Below are 7397 nucleotides of genomic sequence, written 5' to 3'. Positions count from 1 at the left end.
TGGAAAAAGTAAGTGCACCTATCACTACCTTAAACACCACACATTAGAATCAGGTGGAAACCTAAAATACATAAATATGAAATATTTGAACTACACAATATTCAATGCAAAAAATCACAAAAAAAGTAAACACATAAAATAATCAGAAGAAGATGAAGAAAAAATTTTATTATATATAGCGCCTTTCTAATAATTCCATCAAATACATATGACAAAAAAAGAAAAACACTTAGACCCCGTGTGATACCTAACAAGTGTGTGTGTGTTTGTGTGTGTGAGTGGTCCTATGAATGCACTGATGTCCCATCCAGGGTGTGTTCCTGCCTTGTTCCGAGTGCCATCAGGCTTTGTTGCCCCCCCCCCCCCCAAACTTGAATTAGCTGCTAGGTGCTGTGATGTAATGGTTAAGGCTTCGGACCTCAGTCACTGAGGTTGTGGGATCAAATCCCACCGCTGACACTGTGTGATCATGAGCAAGCCCACTCAAGCCCACTTCTGTTCACTCTGCTGATTCACGACTGGGAGGCTGCTTACAGCTTTAACGCCATCATTAAGTCTGCGGATGACACGACGGTTGGGGGTCTCCCCATTGTTGGAGATGAGTCAGCTCGCAGAATGGAGATGCGACAACTGGCTGACTGGTGCAAGTGCAACAATCTGTCTCTTAGTATGAACAAGACCAAAGAGATGATGATGGATTTCAGGGTGACCCATGCTGCCCTCAGCCTTAATGCACACTGAGGGGTTCAGTGATGGTGGAACTGGTCAAGAGCACCAAATTCCATGGTGTGCACCTGGCAGCTGACCTTACTTGGCTCTTTAATGCCACCTCAGTGGTCAAGAAGGTGCAGCATCTTTATTTCCTTCGGCAGGTGAAGAAGACAAGCCTACCTCAGTTCTCACCACATTCTGTGGAGGCCACCTTTGAGAACGTTCAGAGCAGCTGCATCACAGTCTGGTTTGGGAACTGCAGGGTCTCTGACTGTAAGGTCCTACAACAGGCAGTACACATAGCAGAAAAGATCATTGGGACTTCTCTGCCCTCCACTGAAGACTCCTTTGTAAAGTGCTGCCGAGAGCCCACCAGTTGCACTATCTCTTTGTCCCACTTTCATCTGGCATAAGGTACTGTAGCATCCAAAGTAGATCTACTAGGTTCAGCAACAGCTTCTACCACTTGGTGGTCCAGACCCTGCCCTACTCACCTTAGATCTGACCCTAGTGGCATATTTATATGCAGTACATTTGTTATTTTGTTTTGCTAGTGTTAATTAATTATTTCTTTATTACTATCTCTTTCAAATTATTACTGTTGTAGTGGGGCGGGGAAAGGTAGGTTACTTAGGGTGGTAACTGAGCAAAGAACCCCATTTAATTTCAAGAAAAAAAAGCAGAAAAACAAATGGAAATCAAGTCTTCAAAGGGCATCTGGCCGGGCGTTCACAAAAGGGGCAGCTTGTGACTCGGGTCAGCACAGGAGGCGGGTCAATAAGTAAATGAGATACCGCCCTCCAGGAGCGATCTTCTCATACATTGGGCAGAGCAGAAGGGGCGGGGCTTCTTTCGTGTCGACGCCCTCAAGGGGCGGTTCTCTCAAAGCTACAAGGGAAGAAGGAGACAAGACTGTTAGTGTCCTGAGGTGGAATTACTTACTTTAGGCAAACCTGAAAGACGACCTTCTGGCACGTATGCTTGGCACCATCTATTTAAGTAACTATTATTGTTTATTAATCTATTATAGTATGGCATCATTCTTGCACTTGTTTAGGTTGCACCATGGCACTCCTGTTATTTTGTGCCACTGTAGGCCACAATATGCTGTATGGATGGTGTGACAATGAAGCCACTTGACTCGATTTGACTTGAACACGCCTGTGCTCCATTGGGGGGGTGGGGGGATAAAAAAGAAATGTCACCAGTTTTACATCACCTTGCCAAAATGAGCAAATCTCAAATGTTGGATATAAAAAGTCTATACTGCCCTGCCAAAATCACAGATTATGTATAATAAAAATATGAAAGCAAGAGAAATCCTTGACAGAACTTATTCCACCTTTATTGCAAAACTGCAATCTATACAAAGAAGGTGACAACAAATTAGAAACTGGGTAGTGAAAAAAAGGAAAAACAAAAATCCTACAAAAGTCCATATCAAATCACAAATAACAGAGACATATACATTGTGTTTGTCATTCCAACAGATGGCGCATCACAAACGCCATCTGTTGGAATGAAAACTGCAGTGCATTTTATTACTACATGGACAACTTAGATTATTCAACCCGTTGCAGATAGTTAGCACAGCTTGTGCAATGTATGAATGCTTAAAGGTTCTATAAACATTATTGTGTTTGTCATTCCAACAGATGGCGCATCACAAACACCATCTGTTGGAATGAAAACTGCAGTGCACTTTATTACTACATGGACTACTTAGATTATTCAACCCGTTGCAGATAGTTAGCACAGCTTGTGCAATGCATGAATGCTTAAAGGCTCTATAAATATTACTGTGTTTGTCATTCCAACAGATGACGCATCACAAACACCATCTGTTGGAATGAAAACTGCAATGCATTTTATTACTACATGGATTACAAAATACAATATTAATGCTGAGGTCTACATGGACTACTTAGATTATTCAACCCGTTGCAGATAGTTAGCACAGCTTGTGCAATGCATGAATGCTTAAAGGCTCTACAAATATTATGAATTTGAAAGGATGTGGCTGTGTTCAGAATCAGCCAATCACAATGCGTTTCATCATCTCAAATTGTAATTAGCTTACACCTACTTCAATTCCAGTGGGCTCTGATTGAGCTCAGATAAAGTTTGGCTGTTCCTGTAAAGGTTATTCTGATATCTTCTGGGTTGCAACATCCTCTTAAAAACATGGTGGTCCGCAAAGAGCTTTTAAAACATGAATAGGATCATTGGTAGGTATCAATTAGGACAGGGGGACTAAGAAGTATCCAAAGCATTAAATACCCCACAGAGCACGGTGAAGACAGTCATCAACAAGTGGAGACAATACAGTGACTCTACCAAGATCAGGACGTCCCTCCAAGATTGAGAAGGAGAAAACTGGCCAGGTGGGCCATGAAAAGCTCCAAGCCCGTCCACCTTGGCACAAAACCTTCAAGTGTCTGCTAGGAAGCTGAAGATGGAGAGGAATTCCACCTTATAGCATGGCAGCGAACCAAAGCATACATCAACATCAACAAAGCAATGACTTCATCAAAGGAGGCTCAGTGATCTGGAATAGCCCAGCCAGAGCCCACCCAGACCACTGGGGTGACCTGACGACAGTGGAGCACACGAGATACCCCCACAATTTGACAGATCTGGAGGAATGGGCAAAAATCGCCAGTCCAGATGTGCCAAACTGATAGAAAGATTGAGTTGCTAGAATTAAATCTGTAGCTGCTCCTGGTTGTTTTCTCCTGGTACAGATGAGACCACAATCCGGCTGATGTCTGGAGAGTATTTATTTGCTCTCTATCTCTCTCTCTCTCTTTTACAGCTTTCAAACACCGTGAAAGACTAAATTACACTAAAATAAAATAAAATAAATCCTGCGGTGGGGTTTGTTTCCTGCCTTGCGCCCTGTGTTGGCTGGGATTAGGATGTAGTTAGGATATAGCGGGTTGGATAATGGATGGATGGATAAAATAAAGCTAGTCAATTAAACAATAATCGAGTTACAGGGGTATAGGGATAACAAAATTAAAACATACCGTGTGCACCTTCTGACCAGAAATTCAGGAGTCCTAATTACAGTCTCTCTGACACGGCACACCTTTCTTCAGCTTAGAGTCCATTAAGTGTCTCAATAAGCGCATTTCCGTTCCGCCGATGACCGTGATCACGTGACCACAGCACCCTTCCGTTCAGACCAGCTTTGCACTGCTCAAAGATATTGAGATTGAAAATAAATCAAATAAAGTTGCGGCAGAAAAGAAAATATTATCTACAATAAGATCACACCACAACTATTATAGTACAGTATACCAGTAACGGCGCACAGCACGTTCCACTTGAGTTGAGCATTCCTAGTCTTCATCCTCTTTCTCTGTACATTTATCATTCGTTTGCTCAGAGGTTGATGCGCTTGCTGCTTCCTGAGCTGATCTACTTAGATAGATAGATAGATAGATAGATAGATAGATAGATAGATAGATAGATAGATAGATAGATAGATAGATAGATGATACTTTATTAATCCCAAGGGGAAATTCACACCCCACATTCCACCCTAGCGGCCCGCTGCTTCTCTTCTTTCGTCGGCATCTTTGGCGCCCTGCCTGTGGTTTGTTTCAATCCCTGTGTTGGCTGGGATTAGCTCCAGCAGACCCCCGTGACCCTGTATTTAGGATATACCGGGTTGGATGATGGATGATTCGAATTCTGTATAGATATTTATAACGATAAAAAAGCGAACAGGTATGAAATTTGAGAAAAATTACTCAACCGGAAGTAGTATTTTATTTAAACAACCATCTGAATTTTTTGTATTATGGAAATATAAATGTGTAGGCCTACACGATATTAAAAACTGTATTTAATAGAACGCATATTCTTTCAATAACTGTTATTAATTCAATTTTAATTTATACATCATCAGTTTAACGATAACGTGTAAACATTGAACATGCCGTGTGAATATAAAGATGTGATGGGAACAATAAGTTGCTATGTCCAGCTTGTGTTCCTGGTAATACATTTAATGTTATGATTTTTTAATTTTTATTTCCGCCATCAAATGGAGCTAAATGCAGTTTTACCTATAGGAATTTATTGCAACAAATATTATTAACACTTTTCCTATGTTTTTAGGTGGCTATAACTCTTTTTACTTTGCTTGTAATCGAGGTCTGCGGCGGACTGGCGCCCTGGCCGGGTATTTGTTTCCTGCCTTGCGCACTGTGTTGGCTGGGATTGGCTCCGGCAGACCCCCGTGACCATGTGTGACTGACTGACTGATGTAATCACGAAATAATTCCATTACCGTTTTCGACCTCCGTAAGTGCGAAAATATTATTTTAATATAAAGTTTGATTATATATAAAGGTAAATTATGGTGTATTGATATTATCAATTAGTTAGGACGAGAAACAAAGAGATATGAGATTTGAGAAATTTTGCGCAACTGGTAGTGCTTCTAATGACCTTTTCCTCTATCTCCGTATACGATAAAGTCGAGGGGAGGGCTCTTCCGATTTTTTTTTATTACACAAAATCTGCGATCTTGCCGGGGGTGTGCAGATTTTTTATATCGACTGTAGTTTTAAAATCCGCGCATTAATTTATAGAGCACCTTCGATGCAGACCCCTATACTAAAGCACTGCTTCAGTTTATACCACTGAGCTCTAACGTTTGTTGTCCTCTCATTTGTCCTTCTTTGTATTTTTGTCTTTTTTTTTTCTTTACCACTCAAATTAACATTGTGAACATGAGGTAATGGTGCCAAGCTCGGCCGCGCCCAGGCTTTGCACTGGTAATCTTTACTTTTCTGTCTGGGCTTTTGTCTCCGTTCAAAGGCAACACTGAGACAATCCAGGCAGAAGAAGACGGTCAACCGGAAAAAAAGAAGAAGAAGATCCACTCGGATGGAAGCGTCCTGTTAAATGTGGCAGCCGCCCGGGTGTCATCACTTCAAACACGAAAAGCGGCCGCGGCGGCTCAGACTTCCAATTTGTCTGCAGTTTTTTGTCTCAGAGCTGACTGTTACACGAGGTGCCTTTTGACCTCAGTGGTGCCCCGTCATCCTTGCAGAGAGGGAAAATACATGGGGGCTGTCTGCACTTCTCAGGGCATCTGGCTGCTTGCCTGGATCTCCCACTCCCCCCACCACACCACACCAACAGCTCTCTGTCCTTGTCTAGTCAAGCATCAGTTGCAGGGCCCAGCCTGTCAAGCTCCTCTCCAACATGGATAAACGTGTTGCCGAAAAAACGCCGAGCCTGCCAGCAACACAGTGCAGCTGCTCCTCAAGGGCCCCTGTGATCTGCCGTCACCATGGAAACGAAGTCCAATCAGCACGCTCAGCTCCGACATGGGTGGGGTAAACCGGGAACACACACACACACAGACACACACACACAGACACACACCCGCACACAAAGACGCAGATGCAGAGGTTCAAGGCGCAAACTGTGTCCTCCAAGGGGCAGGAGATCGATTTGCAGATGGCAGACGGCTGGTGAGGAGCAAACACTGACCAAGCCGAACTATCCTTTTCTCCATTTTGCTTAAACTTGCAAACATGAAGCAAAATTCTAAACTTAGGGATTTTGCCAAATAAAAAAGAAAAATATTCTCTTAGATCAGAGGGGTTTGGAGATTGGGTGACAGTGGTTCAACCAACTGCTTTTCTCTGATTTGAGCCTGGATCCACAACCACATTCAGGCCTCCGTGGGATTTCAGTGAGGGGCAGATCCTACTTTGCTCTTTGTTGGCGGGCACGGGTGTGACCTAGAAATGTCTAAGGAATAGGACAGGCCTCGTTTCAGGGGCCTCGCTTGTGTTCTGTGAGCTCCAGTCTTCTGCAGTTTATCAAACGCACTGAACTAATGGAGAAATAAATCCTCCTGCTTTTATGAGGCAGGCAGGTGGCACTGCCTCTGTTATCACCCAAAGGCAATGCAGACCCCTCCTGAGTAATACAGCAAAAATACACTCAGCTCGGGATATCAAGTGGTGCCCCCTATGAGTGACAAGTTCATGGCCTGCAAGAGTGTTGGTCCTGCTAGGCTAATGGACTGTGAAGACTTCAAAGCCCTTCTCTGGTGCCATTGTCCCTTATGACTGTTACTTACTCCTCCATTTCAAAGTCAGCAGTAACAGTCACTAATTAGTTGTCAGCAGGATGTCACAGTCTATCTATCTATCTATCTATCTATCTATCTATCTATCTATCTATCTATCTATCTATCTATCTATCTATCTATCTATCTATCTATCTATCTATCTATCTGTTATATAGTGCCCTTCATATCTATCTATCTATCACATAGTGCCTTTCTATCTATCTATCTATCTATCTATCTATCTATCTATCTATCTATCTATCTATCTATCTATCTATCTATCTATCTATCTATCTATCTATCTATCTATCTATCGTCTTTCAAACTCATAATATTTCTACAGCCATGAAGTTTTCATGTGTTAAACAAGCTGTCCTAACTGTCTGCAATGGGTTGAATAATCTAAGTAGTCTATGTAGACCTCAACATTAACATTTGAAGTTTGCAAAGCATGTAGTAATAAAATGCATTGCAGTTTTCATTCCAACAGGAGGTGTTTGTGATGTGCCATCTGCTGGAATAACAAATGCAATGCATATGTCTCTGTTATTTGCCATTTGGTAAAGGATTCTTAAAAATGGTG

General features: G+C 42.4%; 1 protein-coding gene across 1 annotated transcript in view; it reads right to left on the bottom strand.

Moving 5' to 3' along the window:
- Positions 1–482: 482 nt before the first annotated feature.
- Positions 483–7397, bottom strand: part of adamts13 (ADAM metallopeptidase with thrombospondin type 1 motif, 13) — a 570965-nt gene continuing 564050 nt past the window's right edge. Inside the window, exon 32 of the transcript XR_007935899.1 lies at positions 483–492. The gene's annotated coding sequence lies outside the window, so the exon portion shown is untranslated. The remainder of the gene's footprint in view (positions 493–7397) is intronic.

This window comes from Erpetoichthys calabaricus, chromosome 9 (genome assembly GCF_900747795.2).
Source record: "Erpetoichthys calabaricus chromosome 9, fErpCal1.3, whole genome shotgun sequence".
Classification (NCBI taxonomy): domain Eukaryota; kingdom Metazoa; phylum Chordata; class Cladistia; order Polypteriformes; family Polypteridae; genus Erpetoichthys; species Erpetoichthys calabaricus.
This window is presented reverse-complemented; position numbering and strand designations above follow the sequence as displayed.